Source organism: Jaculus jaculus, chromosome 2 (genome assembly GCF_020740685.1).
Source record: "Jaculus jaculus isolate mJacJac1 chromosome 2, mJacJac1.mat.Y.cur, whole genome shotgun sequence".
NCBI classification, from domain to species: domain Eukaryota; kingdom Metazoa; phylum Chordata; class Mammalia; order Rodentia; family Dipodidae; genus Jaculus; species Jaculus jaculus.
Window position 1 is genome coordinate 155,410,269 of NC_059103.1, and position 19,262 is coordinate 155,429,530.

Sequence of the window (19,262 nt, forward strand, 5' to 3'; positions counted from 1 at the left end):
TATGCTGTTTTTCTTAAAGGAGGTAAATTCTTGATAAATGTGAAATTATATTTTAAAAACAAAAATATTAAATGTCACAACATAAAATCAATTTGAATATACCAATGAGGAATGAAACTATCAAAATTATGAGGAGATGGAGAGATGGATTTATTCTTTTTTTTTTTTTTTTTTTTTTTGGTTTTTCGAGTTAGGGTCTCACTCTGGCTCAGGCTGACCTGGAATTCACTATGTAGTCTCAGGGTGGCCTCGAACTCTCAGCGATCCTCCTACCTCTGCCTCCTGAATGCTGGGATTAAAGGCGTGCGCCACCATGCCCGGCTGAGAGATGGATTTATGCTTAAGGCATTTGCCTGCAAAGCCAAAGGATCTTGGTTTGATTTCCCAGGACCCACGTAAGTCAGATGCACAAGGTGGTTCATCTGTCTGGAGTTTGTTTGCTTTGAACCCCTATCAACAGCTGTTACCCTCTGTCTTCACAAAACACATATAACACATATGCCAGTTCTTTTACACATACTGTTTGTATAATTTCTTTAGAAAATCCTTGAGACTCTAACATCCCATAGTTCCTTTCTACTGGAGGATGACCACAGCACTATAATGTTGTGTAGAATTTGGGCAACAAAGAGCAGGACACATGCAGAGCTTAGAAGGAGTGTTATGGAAATTTCCACAGTGCCTATGCTAAGGCATAGGTTAGATCTCATTTTAATGTTGCCCTAGACCTAGGGTTGATTCATATTAAATTTTAAAATTTTAAGTGGTAAAACTAAACATGTTAAATGTTCATAAAGTATATAATTAATAAAATAATAACTAAAAGAATGGAATATTATCTCAAAGTAAAAAATCACTTAAATATTGACTTTTATTGAATATCTATAATGTATTAATAATTTATAGAATGTTTAAATTTAGAAAGTGTATATAACCTTAAGTATATGGTATAGCAACAAAATAAGTAATTTTAACATTATGGCACATCATGCTTGCTCAAGGTAAAAAGTTAAGTTAAGGGGCTTGAGAGATGGTTTAGAGATTAAGACACTTGCCTGCAAAGCCAAAGGACCAGGATTCGATTCCTTAGGACCCACATAAGCCAGATGTACATTTATTTTCAGCAAAAGATCCTGACAGACTCATAAATCCACTTGCACATATAAATAAATAAATAATCTCTCAATCAAAAACTGTCTATGGGGCTGGAGGGATGATTTATCAGTTAAAGTGCTTGCCAACAAAGTCTAAGGACCCAGGTTCAATTCCTCAGGACTCACCTAAGCCAGATGCACAAGTGGCACATGTGTCTGCATTTCGTTGGCAATGGCTAGAGGTCCTGGTACAATCTTTCCCTCTCTCTCTCTCTCTCTCTCTCTCTCTCTCTGTCTCCCTCCCTCCCTCTTTCTCTCTATCTCAAATAAGTAAATAAAATAAAATAAAAATAAGTTGAACACCTTTGTTTAACAAGGTGAGGCTTAATATTAGGTCAAACAAATATTAAATAACTGATTAAATAGTTGATCATCTTTGAGACACTATAGTTCAGAGAAGTTAATAGAATTTTTTTTAATTCATTCTTTTATGACACAGCAGATAAATGTTGAATTTGGAAATGAGCTAGGAGGAATCAGGAATCAAGTTGGCTTTTGTAAGAACAGTGACTTTCTCGAGTCTAAGATACAAATTTGACCTAAAAGTAGCCTTACCTTGGAAAAAAATTCTATTCGTACTTTCTCATTGAAAGTGCAAGGAAGAGAATTACAAAATCTATTATTTGAAGCTTGAGATCCATGTTGTAGATGTAAAATGGCCAGTCAAGAAAATCCATGAGTTCCCTTCTGCCACAAGACGGAGACCGTTGACACTTCAGAATTTGAGACATGTTTAAAACACTGTCAACAAACCAAAGGAAAATTTCCAAGTGAATGATATTTTCCCAACTCTTCAGCATGAAGTAGACCTTCTTAAATAAGACTTTCAATATGAAGCAGTTGTAGCTTGGAACTGAAGCTGAATTTTAATAATTTTCCATTTGTAAGGCTTTTTTTTTTTCTTTTCTGAGTAGCTTTATTTTGAGGATGGTTACTACATGAGTAAATTTTTTGTACTTATTTTGCTGTATCAGAATAATTTAAGGGCTCTGAACAATCTAAAATTTATATTGATACAGCTCTTTAAAATATATCATATCACCCAGGTTTAGTTAGGAGACTTTCAAAGATACAGGAAGCATAAAATAGCAGAATTGGCATATTCATTTGTTTTGTGACATAGATTCAACATGGTATCTGTCCTGCTAAGTGCAAATGGCATAGAGCAACAGCTACTGGAGCACAGGGCTCCCATCAGTGCCCAAAACCCATCACATGACTGCTAGAGGCAGTGTTCCATTAAATGATTTTTCTTGCTGGATGTTTACTGCCTCTCTATCTAGTTTTGAATGTGAATTTGAGCCTTCAGTATACTTCTGCTCTGAAACCTTGACATATGTATTAGTTTAAGGAATAATCACACTATTTTATATTATTCCAGGTTTTATAGGTGTCCTTTTACTGTGCAGATAACAAATAATTTCACTACTTTAGCCACCTACTTCAAGAGCCTAAACATTATGATTTGTTTTATTTGGTTTGAGACATATTTTGATCTTACCTAGGTATGCAACTTGGAAAATTGTTTAACTGGTCTGCGAATCTGTTTTTGCACATATGGTAGAATTTAACTCTTATTATGTATGACACATTGCTCAACATTCTTAGAATAATGTCTGGCATATAGTAAACAGGAAATAAATATCGATTATTATTATTTTGCATCATAATAAAGTTGTATCTTTCCTAAAGAAGCATGCTCCACTGAATCATAAAAATCCCAACTAAGAAAATCCAAGTATCTGAATCTCCTGGAAGGGCAGTGACGTGACTGAATTTTTGGGAGAGAAGTGCAGTGAGAATGGAATGAAGTACTGTTGACTGAGGGGATATCAGTGGGAGAAAGGAGGGAAAAAAAAAGAAGTATGGAGTTAGAAAGGCCATGCCATAATGAACATACTTAAGTTTATACACAACATGCAGTGTGATTTTAACACTTTTAGTAACAGAAATATGAAGGGAACAAAGCATGCAAAAGCAGACTTAGGTGACTACCAGTCACTTCAGGTTCAGGAAGCTTTTATTAATTTATGAATTGAGAACTGTAAAATATTGGAAATGTGATCAAGATAAAAGTAGAAGCTATATTTATCTGCAATGTGAGAAAGGATTGGAATACAGTTGTTCCAAGCATGGCATTCCTAGGAGGAAGCCTTGGGTGTGTGGTAGCAGAAGAAGCTATAAGAAGCAATGGTTAGCAAACCCGAGAAACTGACTGACAGGAGACCCTAAGGCATTCATAGAAATTAAAGTCATGCAAAGACTGATTGTCCATCTTGTAGATGAAGTGGCTGTGGATTCCTGGTAGTTGCTTGCTTTCTTCTGTTCGTTGTTTCTAGCTGGAGTGAAGCTATCCAAACTGAGGCCACTGTAAAGCCACTTAGAAAACTTGCAGTACTTCAGACATCACTAGAGAAGGCACAGGAATGAATAGTTTGAAGTAGGAATGGAGAGCACTTGCTACAAACTTTATCTTAAGAACATCAGGATCAGGAAGTGATTGAGTGATGCCTTGGACATTTCTCAGTTGGACTGGGTTGGGCCCTGGCAACTAGATGACAAGCTAAGATCCATTTTCCATGTAGACATAGAGGGAAGCTAAATAACAAACCATCTCTGAGCTTTAAACATGACCATCTCACATCATGGACTCACTAATGGTAAATTCAATGTCTGTCTTTGAATGGTGTGGTTTTAATTTTCTCTATGTCTCCAGGGGGGGGAATAGAGGGATAATGTCATTTTCCTCTCCTAAAAGTCCATTGTTGCTCCTGATTTTAGACTCAAACAGTGCTACCACAAAATTAATGATTTCTTTAGCAGCTGCTGCTTTATTTTTTCCCCAAGGCCCTCCAGGCTACTTCTCTGGAGAGTACACAAAGTTTCCACAGCGCTATTTTTGTCATCTAAAACAGTTGTGTTTTCAGGCCTGATGCTGCAACTGTAATTTTAATTTATCAACCTGCCACTCAGTGAAACACTGTAAAAAAAATACTTGAACACTTAAACCTATCATTTATTTCTGTACCTGTCAATGAAACTCTTCTGTACTTGTCAAAATTATTTAAACTGCTCTGTAATGGCATATACAATATCACAAGTAAATTGGGTAATCAGTCATTTGTGTGTATATTGTGACAGTGGTGTCTTCAATGCGTGAGTTCCTGGAACCATTTTTAAGATGTGGGAACTTATTAGTCTTCAATAACAAAATACAATACAGTAATCTGAAAGCGTCTTCCTCAGTCCCTACAAACAAACAACAACAACACCAAAAAAAAGTTAGGAGTCAGAAGAAATGATGTGACTGAAATGGCTTTTATTACTTCAGTGAAATTTTCTCCTCAGGGAAAAGGAAATAATTGCAGATTATAGCAGACAGGAATATAGTTACATGTAGAGAGGAAAATGCATGAGATCATTAAATAGATTTATTTAAGTTCCTTTTATAAAGAAAGCACTGGTGCAGGACTTTATAGCTGATGATATTTCAAAACAGTGTTATCAGCACTTCCACTACTGTCTAATTTTTTCATATAATAAAGTGTCACATTAACCCAAATGTCATAATCTATATCAGTTTTCTCTTTGAGAATTGGTATTGCTATACATCATAGACAACCTTTACTTCACAAAAGTTCAGATAAGATCATCGTTCATCATTAGCTGAGAGAGAAAGACTCTATCTGATCAGTAAATTCAGTCACCCAGCTAGCAAATCTTATATCCTATATTCTATGTGTATGTTTAATATAAAATATTGTTAAATTTGTAAACTTAACCTTGGATAAAACATTTAACTATGCCATTTAAAATCCTTTTTATAACAACCTTCAATCCTTACCAGTAATGATTTGAAAAGGGTAAGTTACTAATCATCTATTCAGGACTCAGCACCACTTTGCACCATGCAATTCTAAATCAGTTCATAATTTATAGACATCAAATACTCATACATATGAAAATAGTAAGCATATTTAATATGTGTGACATCTCACCCATGAATATAATTAACTGTATAGTAAATCAAATTTAAAACAACCAAAGCTCTGAGAAGTGTATTATCTGATTGCCATGATCTCCTTATTGGTACCACAACTTTTTCATGGCTCATAAGTTTGATTTTGTTTGGGGTTTGCTTTTTTGTTTGTTTTGGTTTGGTTTTTAAGTACTAGATACTAAATTCAAGTTGGTACGCGTGTTAGGCAGGTGTTCTTCCATGTAATTTAACTCCTAGTCCCTAATCATGAGGTTTTAACAGTGTCAGGCAACATTGGAAAAGGTAGGCACATTATCTAACTAATGGCATATTTATTGACAAAAGAGCAGAATAACATGAGATTTCATTCATTTGACTACCTTTGTTACTGGAGATCCCTGGCAGTTTCTACTTTCTTGGCCTCTTATTCAAAGGATTGAAAACACATACACAGAGAGAGAGAGAGGGAGAGAGAGAGAGAGAGAGGGAGAGAGAGAGAGAGAGAGAATAAAACAGCAAAGATACAAAATGGTGGGACAGGGACACGTGCACTTAAAGAGAGACAGGCAGTGGGCTCCTTGAGCTAGAGTGCCTAAGAGTAGTCACTCACTGTTTGAGGCTTCATTTTATTTTCTATTTTTAAAAATATTTTATTTATTTGTTTGCAAGCAGAGAGATAGGAGAGAGAAACACAAGAGAGAATGGGTACACCAGGGTCTCCAACCACTGCAAATGGACTCCCTTCAGATGCAAGTGCAACTTTATACATCTGGCTGTATGTAGGAATTGGGGAATCAAATTTGGATAGGCTCTACAGGTAAGTGCTTTAACTGCTGAGCCATCACTCCAGCCCTGTCTGGGACTTCTTTTTATGTGGTCTAGTTGCTCAGGGGAGTAGTCTGGGTGGTTCTTTATTTTGATTGACAGACAAGCTCTATTAGCTTTTCTCTGCTGTGCTTTCCCATGATATATTTGATTTTGATCATATTCACACCCAATCATGCATAATATAAGATAGCAAAAGAGAAATTTTCTTTCAATCTCCTTCAAGGACAGTCACTTTTACCTTATGTACACCCCAAACTACTCTGGCCAGAATGGGTCCCTAGCTTCAGATCCCAAATAAATTTTAGAACATATTTGAATAAAACTTGACCACAAAAGAGGGTGGTAACTAATGGTCACAAGGGGAAGGGAAACTCATTCCACTACATCATAAACAGGGTGTATAGACAGCTAGATGCAGTTGGGGGTCCCAGGTTGCCAATAGGTTGCTAGGTGCATCTTTAGGAAATGGGTGTATTAACTGTTTAAACTAAGAGGTGTCGAGCATTACAGATTTTCTTACCCTAGAACACTTTGTCTTGTGACCCAGAAAAAAAAACAAGCACATAAATGGCTATGAATGTGTAAAGAAATGGCTTATTGAAAAAACAGTGAAAAACACCCAGAGTTAATGGCAAGCATGTTTGAGACTTCAGATAGCATTCAAACAAGTGATAGAGAAGAAGAAAAGTTCAAGCTTTTTTATTTGAACTCCGAAAAGTGGACAGGATCAAAATGGAGATCTGTATGTAACGGCACAGAGGAAGAGGCTTCTGAATTGGGGAGGGAGGTTAGTCCAAATCTCATTAAAGGAATAATTATGCCTCCCCTCTCCTTAATGTGTCTTTAGGGGTGGGGTGATGTGGGGTGGTCTCTTAACCAGGTAATTCACAGGCTCTGCCAGGTTAACCTTTACAGGAGAAAAACATAATCTTACATTTTCCATAGTTCCGTCTTTCCCTGGGGCCCTGATGCTTTCATACACACCCTTATGTAGTATCTTAATCCTCTGGGGAGGCAATTGTGATGTTTTCCTGATGAATGTAACCAAAGAGCTGGGTCCATCCGTTGATGCTCTCCATGCCTGCTAATGTCTGTCTAACTGTTAGAAAAAGCAGGCAATGAAAGAGAGAGGGAAGACTCACTTGGTTTAACAGCAGAGGCAAGACTTACTTAGGAAAATCCTGAGAAGGCTTCTAACCAGGCAAGGTCAGAAGCAACTTTCCTTACAGACTAAGGGATACTTATGGAATGTGGAGCCATTGGAATTCCTTAGTTGCAGAGCAGTCCACCTTGCTTGGGCTACAAGAAGGAAGGAATAATGGGGATGGGTGATCTGGATCTTTCAAGCAATCTGATAATGTGGAGAAGTGGTTGGGTCACTCAGGAAACAGAGAGTTACAATGAAATGTCAAACTCCACAGCTGGATTTATTCTGGGTCTAACATTCCCAACTCTATCATTATATAGAAAACCAGACTAGTAGGATGTTACAGAAACTGATTTGGTCACATGGTTCTGATGATGAGGGTTGAATTGGATGTGTGACCCCATGGGACTACAGCAGGAGTACAAATTTAATCTAGTCCTGAGAGGTGGCTCTGAAAATGGCTGTGATCCTACTCATTAGAGATCTCTGGGGGAAAAACTGATAAGGCAAGGAATAAGACGCCCAGTAGGATGCTATAAATGGAGTTAGTAAAAGGCAGAAACGCATATGGAGGACAGGATGTTCTTATCATGCCCAATCTGAATGCAGTTCTTGTACACATTCTTGTAGTTTGTTTTATCCCATCTCCGACTATACCTGACTTCTCAGTATAGAAATAGCAATCTTCTCCTAGAAAGAGACAGAACCCTCTTTTTTTCTGCAGTCAGGAGGTGGAGTCTTCATGGAGTGTGGAGGACCACTGGTTCCAGTGAGTCAGTCTTGTCCTGGACAGCTGCCAACTGGAGAGAAATGTCATCCAAGCTTTCTTGAAGAGCCTTCAATAGCTGTAGTTCTGTGGGTTGTGATGAGAGTGAGTGTGAGAAGGTGGAAGAAGTGAGGAAGAAAAGGCACTGGGGGATTGCCTGGCCTAAGGCAGAACATGGAGCCTACATACCAGCCTGTTTGTTACCAGATGAAATATAGCTTTTATCTGTCTGATGTCCTTTACATTAAGTGAAAGCAGCATTCCTGGGTAGGAGAGCTGCCTCTAGTAGGCTTGCAATAATCTTACCATTTACTACTGATGTCCCCTTGGCAGTGTGACATCCACATCCTTTCCAAATCTGTGAATTGGAGTAAATGAAATTGTAAGCATATTTGGAATCTGTGTATCTGTTAATATGCTTGCCCTCCGAACACACAGATTAATGCAATAAGTTCTGCCTGCTGGGATGTGGTGTGAAGTGGGAGGAGATTGTGGAGAGGGATTGGCCTCTATGACCCTTCAGAGCAGGAAGGCAAATTCTTTGTCCTGGTATCCCTCACTAGCACATGCCATATTAGAAGGGTATCTCTTTAGAAGAACTTCTATCTATAAACTAGTGTAGTGCCCCTGAAATATGGGTATCAGTGAGATGGTGAAAAACAGTCATAAAATTAGCTAAGATGTTGTGGTGGTTTGAGTCAGGTGTCCCCCATAAACTTAGGTGTTCTGAATGCTAGGTTTCCAGATGATAGAGATCTGGGAATTAATGCCTCCTGGAGGGAATGTATTGTTGGGGGTGGGCTTATGGATGTTATAGCCAGTTTCCCCATGCCAGTGCCTGGCACACTATCCTGTTGCTATGGTCCACCTGATGTTGGTCAGTGGGTGATGTCCACCATCTGCTCATGCCATCCTTTTCCCTGCCATTGTGGAGCACCCCCCCGAGCCTGTTAGCCAAAATAAACCTCTTTTTCCCACAAGCTGTTTTGGGTTAGGTGATTTCTACCAGCAATGAGAACGTGACTGCAACAGATGTCATTACAAGAAGGCTGGGAGTCCAGTGGGAGAGGAGCGGCAGAGGGGAAGAAAGTGGCTGGGTCATGAGGGAAACAGCAGTGTAGAGATTCTGAAGGATGAAGAAGGGCAGAGTGAAGGGATTGGAGGTGTGAGGTAGAGGTGGAATACAGGTCACAGTGACTAAGCATGTCATGTAGTTGGTGAGAAGAATAAGACAGGCTGGGAAAAAATGAGTTTTGAGGCTTCTGGAATAAGAAGGGAAGCTATGGCTAGAAGTTTAAGGCAGAGGGGCCACCTCTGATAGATGGTATTGCAGTCAGGTTCTCACTGCTGGCTAAAAACACCGAACCAAGAGCAGCTTGTTGGAAAAAAAAAATTTATTTTGGCTTACAGACTTGAGGGGAAGCTCCATAATGGCACAGGAAAATGATGGCATGCACAGACGCTGGACAATACCTCTTGGCCAACATCAGATAGACAACATCAGCAAGAGAGTGTGCCAAACACTGGCAAGAGGAAGCTGGCTAAAACACTCATCTGCCCATCCCAAACAACACACTGCCTTCAGAAGTATTTAATTCCCAAACAGACATCAATTAGGGACATAGCATTCAGAACGCCTAAGTTTAGGGGGACAACTGAATCAAACCACTATATTCTACCCCTGGCCTATAAACTGATAACCACACATGATGTAAAGGGCAATGCATTAATCCAACTTTAAAAGTCCCCATAGATTTTAATCAATCCCAGTCATATTCAAACATTTCCATAGTCCAGGATCTTTTTCTTCCATAGTCCAAGATCTTTTTACTAAGCCATAATACCAAAAAGACCCATAATGGTACACAATAAATATTCATACTACAAAAGATGTCATTGGGCATATCAAAGAAATATTCAAGCAAGGCAAGCATCAAACTCTGTACCTCCACTTCCAATAACTCTCTCCAGTGGCAAGTCTCCATGCTCAATAATTCTAACCAGAAACATGTCTCTGGAGTTCTAATTCCCTTCCTCCAGCTAGGGTACACACAGTCCTGGAAAACTTCATCTGGTGCTGCCCATTGTTCTTGACAGCCATCCCATACTCCTGGCATCTCCATTAGGTTTACACTGCAAGCCATGGTTCATCCTCATGGCTTGATCTTGTGTCCACACTGGTAATTCAACAAGCCTGCTTCACACTGCCTATGACCATTTCCAAAATACAAAACCATGTTGCATCTTTTATGCTCCATAATATCAGGAGGGCTACCAATTTGTTAATCCAGGGGGAATAAAGCAGGCTTTTAAGGGCAGGATACTCCTTTGGCATTTAGGGCCCTTCCAAAGAGTCTGCATTCTTCCTGTTATTCAAGTGCATGCCAACTGGCCCAGTCTCAATAGACGTTATCTCTCAAACAATTGCAGCTGAGTGGGCAGAACTTTTGGCCCAAAGATTTCATTTTTTTCTGTGTCATATCCCTCTGCCCATACCAGTCCATTTCTATGCAATGCAACCCTGAACAAGTTCTCAGGACAGAGACATTGACAGCAAGCATGTCATACAAACTGCTTTTAGCCCAGTCCAGGCAAAGCTCTTTCTCACCCTCATGAACCAAACTTCACAGTCCTTAGTTCTTACTGCATTCACATCTTCCAACTCTGACCAGAATGGTCCATCAATCAGTACTTACAGCACTACAAGGCATATCATAGCCCAGAGTTTCAAATACTTCCACATTCCTCTTGAAAATAGGTTCCAAAAGGTAAAAGCCCTGCTTAGAGGTTTTTAGCAGTAATGACACCACTTCTTGGTATCAACTTTACTGGTACAGTCATGTTTGCATTGCTGGTAGAAATCACCCAACCAAGAGCTCCTTGTGGGGAAAAGGGTTTATCTTGGCTTATAGGCTCAAAGGGAAGCTCAGTGATGGCAGAGGAAAATGATGGCATAAGCAGAGAGTAGACATCACCTTCTGGCCAACATCAGATGAACAACATCAGCAAGAGAGTGCCAAACACTGGCAAGAGGAAACTGGCTATAACACCCATAAACCTTCCTCAACAAACTGCCTCCAGGAGACTTTATTTCCAAAATTGCCATGAGCTGGAGATATAGCATTCAGACACCTAAGTTTATGAGGGGAGGGACACCTGAATCAAACCACAGTAGCTGGAGTCTGATTGTTTCAAAAAATATGTCACAGGTTGGAGTGTGTCTCCAAGTTGTAGAGCTAGGAGACCTAAAGCTTGATTTGGGGCACTGTGCAGATAGAGGTAGAAAAGGTAGGAGGGATTGGGGAGACTGAGGACAGGAACCTGACATATAGCCCATTTAGGGGTAGAGAAAGCATGTTGCATTTCAGGAGTATTCATCAGATGTCCAGGAGGGATTCCCTGGGCTGCATCATGTAACAATTTGACAAAAATGGCCATTTGGCTGGGCATGGCGGCGCACGCCTTTAATCCCAGCACTTGGGAGACAGAGGTAGGAAGATTGACATGAGTTTGAGGCCACCCTGAGACTCCATAGTGAATTCCAGGTCAGCCTGAGCTACAGTGAGACCCTACCTTGAAAACCTAAGAAACAAACAAACAAAATAAAGGTGAATTTGGGAACCAAGACACAGAATAACCCCACCAGGCCCAAGAAGGAAGAGAGACCACGTTTAGTTTGGAGAATGGCATAGGCAAGATGGGCTGTTTGTAGTGGCAGGGGATCTCACCTCTCATTGGTAGTAGAACTAATGATTAATCCTAGCTAAGTTACCCAAGGGGATATGAACTGGGCCTTGGACCTGGTCCCCTGATTTATATTGTTAGCTACAAAATTGAGGAGAATAACAATATGAGTTTGGCAAAAGCCCTTTAAGGGAGAACACAGAAGAAGGTCATCTACACATGGTAGGAGGGAGCCAGAGATGGGGGCAGGGAACTTATGTCTGTTGGAAGGACTTTCCAAAAATGTCGGGGCTGTCCCTCAACCCTTGAGGGAGGTCTGTCCAAGTGACCTGTTGAGAGAAATGGGTGTCATGGACAGTCCAAGTGAAAGCAAAGAGAGATTGGTAAGAGGGGTGAAGGGAGATAGTGATCAGTCAGCCATGGTGGTGCACGCCTTTAATCCCAGCACTCAGGAGGCAGAGGAAGGAGGATCGCCAAGAGTTTGAGGCCACCCTGAGACTACATAGTTAATTTCTGGTCAGTCTGGACCAGACTGAGACCCTACATCAAAAAACCAAAAAAGAAAAAAAAATCCCCGGATCTTCACTGTAAAAGAGCTAAGACAGTTTGAAAGCCTCACTTTAATGTTACATTTTGAATTTGTTCGCTGCAATAAGAATGACGAATACTCATGCTATCAGTCTCAAATGTGGTCTATGCAATGCTGTTAATCATATCGAGTGCAGAAATAATTTTGATTGAAAAGATTTTCTATTTTACTCTGTAAGAAAATTCAGTTATTATAATATAAGTGATGGCTGACAAATATTAGCAAAACCCAGGCAGGTAGCACTCATGCCTAGAGACGTTCTTGGGATACACACACACACCCCACAACTCTGAGCAACTTTTTTTTTTTAATATTTTTTGTTCATTTTTTATTTATTTATTTGAGAGTGACAGACACAGAGAGAAAGACAGATAGAGGGAGAGAGAGAGAATGGGCGAGCCAGGGCTTCCAGCCACTGCAAACGAACTCCAGATGAGTGCACCCCCTTGTGCATCTGGCTAACGTGGGACCTGGGGAACTGAGCCTCGAACTGGGGTCCTTAGGCTTCACAGGCAAGCCCTTAACCGCTAAGCCATCTCTCCAGCCCTCTGAGCAACTTTTGATGGCTCCTAGTAATGAAAATATTAACATGATAAGTAAATTTCCAAATGTTACATGTTGGTAAGATCCTTATTGTTTCTTTGCTGACATTTTAACTAGGTCATATTCAAAACAAATATTTAGCAGCTCATGGCCACATTCAATTCCAAGATGACTAATGTGCCTATGGTTTAATGCAACAGTAGGTAACCCTTAACTGCAGCTTCTACTAGCATGAACGAAATGCTTGTAAAAGATGAAGCTCTTGATAAGACATTTCTTCTAGATATTGAACAAATTATTATATCATGTAGACAGTATTTCAGTGAAATATGCTATAACCAAGTTGTATGCTAAAAATCTAGAAAGCCTGTTAAAAAGTAAGCCTCTTTAGAGAAGTAATTTTACAGTTCTATGAATCATGGATCTTTAATTATCCATATCTGGCTCAGGATGTCTGGGCAAACTAAGTACTCAAGATTCCTGTTAAAAGTAGCCCACTCATATATTAAGGAGACTCAAAATCAATCAAAGCAATTGATCCTGTTTTCTGAGATTCCAGTTTTGAGTTAAAGCTCTAGAGAAAAAAAATCTGATGATATTTCTGGCTGTTGTGCTATGAACATCTGTCTAATTTCACTAAGAATGCCAATTCATTTTTTGAAGGGCACTATATGTGTAAAAGCTGCTATGACAATGTTGACCACTTTTATTGCATCCACAAGACAAGAATGGTCTTTGTATAACACTCACTTTCCACCCAGATTGCATTGATCATAACACCAAGTTCCCATTCTTCCTTTCAGGAGAAACTAGCAAAGAATTTAGGCAGCTATTTTTGACAATATCTCATAAATGATGTGACTAAATATACTTAGAAAAATATCCAATATGTTCTTCCCTTTCCACAATTAATTATATTGAGAGCACTGTCCAAAGCTAACACCTAAGCCTCTAAGTAAAAACCACATCTCATAAACAAGAAGTAGATGTTATGATACATGCTAATTAAAGTTTCATTCCCAGGATATTGTTACTGTTTCAGAACATCAATATATTTGTATTTATATGAAGCATATTGATGACAGATTCTGCCCAAGCCAAATTGGTCGAAGTGAACTAAAATGCAAAAGTGAATTAGATGGTATGTCTGTCACAATGGGTTCAGCAAAACAGTGTCAGTCATTATTGTTTTAATGTGTAATGATTTCATAAATACAGGTAGAAAGAGTAAATATTTAAGCCACATAGCATATTTACTATGCTATGGCATGTAGGTATATGATGTTGTGAGGAAAAAGATTCTCATGGGGTGACAACTTGGAAATATTTTAAGTAAAAGATTAAGAAACAAGTCTATTATCAAAGTAAGTTGGGAAGCCTTGGACAAGACAAAAACTAGATAAACAGTTAGATGTACCACAATGATATCCTCATTGATATCATCTAACTGTTTATCTGGGTTAGGTGGGCAACTCTAGAGGGAACTTCAGGTTCTAATGTCCCAGAACAAGGAATTGAACAAAGCGACATAGTTATAGGAGAAGCAGGGGCAATTTTTAAATAAAAGATACACTTCCAAAGAAGGAATACAAAGAGAAAGTTTAGCAACTCAAATTGCTCTGCTATAGCATCAGGGCTTTTGTGTCACTGAATGTGAGCTTTGGGGATCATTTTATGTCAGAGAATGTGGCTTTGGGGATCATTTGCATAGTGCAGGCTTTCTTACACGTGCTCTGCTATATGTAGTTCTAACTACAACTTCATGCATCGTGTCTCATTAGCATCTTAAATCTCCAAAGAATGGTGTGTGTTTTAGAATTATAATGAGCCATGGGTCACCTTCAGACACTCTGGAGTACCTCTATGCTAGCACCTATAACTCGTGGCTATATTTACTTGTTGGGCAGAGAGATGCTTGCTGTGTGTCATCTTGTTCTTTATATATCATAATTTTGTACAAAGCCTTCCAGTCCTCCTTCTCCACCCTATTCTCCCATCATAGTAAAGCATGACTTACTACCCCTTTAAAAAATTAATTAAAAAGTTTTGGGCTATTAGTATCATGGGCCCCAAAGCCAAGCAGATTTATACCAATACCATGTTGTTGTACCAAAAGGTGTCTTAAAAGAAAAAAATAGATAAAACATGGTTGAAAATTAAACAAATGGCCACATCAAGAGCAATGGAAAATATTTGATGTAGGATGGAGAGCTCTGTGGGATTAGAGCACCCATGCCATAGCTCTCAAGCCTCGGGTTCTTATCTATTTATCAAAGGATTGAAAACACAGACTCATAGGAGGAGTAAGTTATGAAGAGTTAGGATTAAGAGGGAAGGCAAGTAGGAAAGCCCAAGCCAAGAGAAATTCTCCTCCTTCCCAGCCTAGCTCGAAAAGGGGAAGGGAGACTGAGGAACTCACCCCTACATAGAGAAAGGTCTCTCTCTAGGAAAGAAGCCTCTCAGGGAAGGACACATACACACAGAGAGAGAGGGCAAAATAGGAAAATGCCCAAGCAAAAAGAAACTCACCACCTTTCAAGCCTAGTTAGGAAAGTAGAGTGGGAAGGCATATGGGAGTCAGAGAAAGTCCACTGCTCATCCACATGTTTTAGGCTTGTTTATCTGAGTCAAATATCCAAATAGGATGAGACTCATCATCAGATTTAGATGTGCAAAGGGGCAGACCTGAGTGGTTACTGGAAACAAAATGAACACGGACTCAAGAATGGTCCACCACCACACTAAACCCATAAAACTGAGGAAGAAACAGGAAACTATTATTGCTGAGAGATGGGTAGAAATGTTGTTACTTGCAGCTATTGGATGAGACTAGGTCTGATGTCAGGTCCAGTCCTGCCAGAGCAGACAAGATGCAATCCATGTTTTTTGTGGACCCAGCTAACTACCTACCATAGAAAAGGCTACCGTGCTCCTAATCCATGTTACATTCACTCTATTCAAGAACATCTTCAACTTTCCTGTTCTTCAGCCTTCTTCCACCATCTCTTGCTTTCTTCCAGATCACCGACCCTTTCTTACCCAACCCTCTCTTCTCTATTATCTCTCCTCCTCTTTTTGCATTTTGTTACTCTTTGTTTACTTCCCCTGTTCTTTCCTCCATTGACATAATACTCTTTGATTCTACTTCACTGTTTTTCTTTTTTCTTAAAAAAATCTATGTACATTTTTGCATATATGTATAATGTATATGTGTATTTGTGTGTGCTCATTGGTGAGTGCCAGTCGGCATGGGCTAGAGTGCATATGTGGAAATCAAAGGATAACTTTAGAAGTTTCCCCTCAAATTCCACCTTGTTTGAGCCAGCGTCTCCTGTTTGCTGCTACTGTAATATAGCTAGCTGGAATAAAATATTCCAGAGATTTTCCTGTTTCCACCTCTCATCTTGCCATAGATGTTTTGGCAATACAAATAGTTGCTATTGCCTTTGGGTATATGTGGGTTCTGAGGATCAGAACTCAGCAGCTATGACTTATGCAGCAAATGTTTTTACCTACTGAGCCATAACTTCAGCCCCTTCATTTTCCTTTATGTTAACTTCAACAAGGAGTTCCCTTTACATTGTAATCACTCTCTCCATTAGAAGGAAGATGAAAATATTTGAATATTTGGAGTTGCCAGAAGTTAATTTAATTCCTAGCATACCAACCTACCCTCCTATTTCCCAATTAGTGCAAAACTTTGCCACCATGTAAAAACCTACAGAAAAGCTAGGATTGTTGGGCCTTGAGAGGCCTAGGCATGAGGTCTAGTGGAACTTCCTGAGCCTAGCTAAAGTTTGGCAACCTGTCTCTGGCCAGCTAGGATTTAGCAAGATGCCTAATGGCTTCTTGCCTGCTACTTCCATGCAGAAGTTGGAATTATCATTTCAATAGTCATAGTTTACTATTGGCCCTTACCTTTCTCCCCATCCTAGAATCCCTGTCTTTGTCCCCAGCATTATATAGGCAACTGCTTGTAACAATAAAGAGAGTTCCTGTGAGTTCCTGCTTCCACAAGACTCCCAACTCAGTGTGGTTTTCCTCCAGTGACTAGGAGAGATTCTGAGTCATCCGATGCTCCCCATTTCTCCTCGACCCCTTGGGAGGAACCAGGCGACCTGGTCCCTCCTCAGCACTACCTACCCACTGGGGAGGAGCCCGGCATAGGATAACTCCAAAATGAAAGATAAAGAGACATAAGATGGTGGAGATTTTAAAACTGTAAAAATTTCTCTTAGGAGTTCAGGTATCTTCCTAATAGTTCTTTACCAAAGAGAAAATAGTGAGCAAGATACCAAAAATTCAGTACCACAAAAGTTCTACAACTGAAAGGTGAGCATTTCTGCTCTTCTCAAATACTTCTACTTGTGTAGAAAAACAAAGACGACCTAACAAAGACTTGCAAACAGAATGACATCAAAATTACACAATATTAGCAACTTGTACAAAATAGAAAAATGTCTTCAAAATTCTGAGGCAAAACCATACCTAGTGTGAAGGCTCAAACTGTCAACAAAATCAGACACATAATCTATCCAGTCATGAAAACAGAAAAAGAATGCATTATTTTTTCTGGGTACATTGCAAAAGTCATGACAAACTCTGCATTAGCAAACACTGAGCCAGTGCTCCTAGGGGAAATATAGGATTAGGATTCTGTAAGACTCTGGTCACAATATTTTTGCTATGTTGTCAATAGATAATCTTGCTTCGGTGCTTTTCTCTTCAATCATATGTTACTTAATATGTATTGTTGACTAATGGGCACTGAAGCCATGGCTGACATGAAACAAGACTTTCCTTCATAAGGTATCTCACTACGTCTTTTCACTTGGGAATACTAGCCCACACTTCTGCACCAGGCTTGGGGCCATTTAAAACAGCAAAATTACTGTCACACACACACAAAGATTAAAAAATTTAAAAGCAAAACACAACATGGCATTACATAGCCCCCAAAAGGAACTTGAGATATTGCTTAGTGGTTAAGGTGATTGCCTATAAATACTAATGGTATCTGGTCCAGGTTTGATTCCCTAGTGCCCACATAAAGCCAGGTGCACAATGTAGCACATGCATCTAGAGTTTGTGTGCCCATTCTTTCTCTCTCTCTCTCTCTTTCTTTCTCTCTCTCTCTCGCATGCATGCGCGCTCGCTCGCTCTCGCTCTCTCTCTCTCATTACAAATAAACAAATTTAAAAATATAGTTCACAAAGGGATACCAGTGTACAGCATGAGTTAAAACAAGGTAGCAAAGTGTCATCTGTAAAACCATGGTGGGAAACATGTGCATCAGGTGACTAAAAGTCTTTGGGATGATTTCAAATGTGTATGTGATTATTGAGAGATCTCTGCCAGTATTAATTTAGGGGTTAAAAGTAATTCTGCAAATTAGCAAATATGGAATACACAAGTAGTAAAAATCATAATATAGATGGAATCCAAGTATAGTAAGAATTTACTCTATACCCAAAAAAGTGAATGACTCCTAAACCTTTTCTAAGTAATCCATAGAAGCTTACATGTGAAAATCTTGAATGAACAAATCAAAAATGAGATGGAAACATCTAACACAAAAGAAAAGCAAGCCTTCAAGTAGGAAACTCCAGGATGGTAACTTTGTAGCAGACACAAAGGCCACTGGCTGGTCACAGCAGGACAATGAATGGAGCATTCCCTTAAGAATGGAAACAAGAGGCAAATTGCAGTGTCAAGTAAGCAACAAACTGTACATAAAGAAATTTAAGTAATGCCCAGTTGCAAATATTTACATAGTCATAACAATGTAAGCTCTAATTTGTTGACTTAACTGAAACAGAAAAGTAATTAACAACTTAAAAATGTCATGAAAGACATGAAAAAAATCTTCAGCACAAGTAAACACAGCAATATTCTCTATGAAAATTCAATCTTCTGAATTAAATTTGATTTTAGTCAATGAATAATATTACACAATAGTCTGTTTCTTTAACTCAATAATATTCAAAATAAAGTACCTTTAGGAAACAATAGCTTGGGGCTAGGGAGATTGCTAAATGGTTAAAGGCACTTGCTTCCAAAGGCTGGCAGTCCAGGTTCAATTCCCACAACAAGACAAATGCACTAAGTGTCGTATGTTTCTGATGCTTGTGATTGTGTTTGCAAGAAACCCTGATATGTGTGTGTGTGTGTGTGTGTGTGTGTGTGTGTTCTCACACACATGCAAATGAAAAATTTTTATAAGCAATAGAAGCTTATAAGAATATAACAGCTTTTGAGGGTTCAGAAAAAGTCCTTAAACCCCAAAACCTGAGATTCAGACTGAGAATGTTTTGTAAACCATTGCATTTTATTCAGAAATTGCAGGAATATGAAGGAGTGAAAGGGTTCGAGAACCAAGGAAGGGAAGGTGGATATACCTCCATGGTCCAGGGAGAGCAGAGTTCACAAACCAAGGAAAGGAGAATGGATACATTCATGTGGTCCAAATGCCCATGTGGGAGAACAAACATGGGCCCTGGATACAAAAATGTGAAAAGAGATTTTGCTAAAAGGGCCTGTGCTTTCAAAGAAATTAACATGCTATAGAAATG

General features: G+C 39.2%; 1 protein-coding gene across 9 annotated transcripts in view; it reads left to right on the forward strand.

Moving 5' to 3' along the window:
* Ralyl (RALY RNA binding protein like) overlaps positions 1-19,262 on the forward strand; it is a 710,563-nt gene that overhangs the window by 600,384 nt on the left and 90,917 nt on the right. The window lies entirely within an intron of this gene.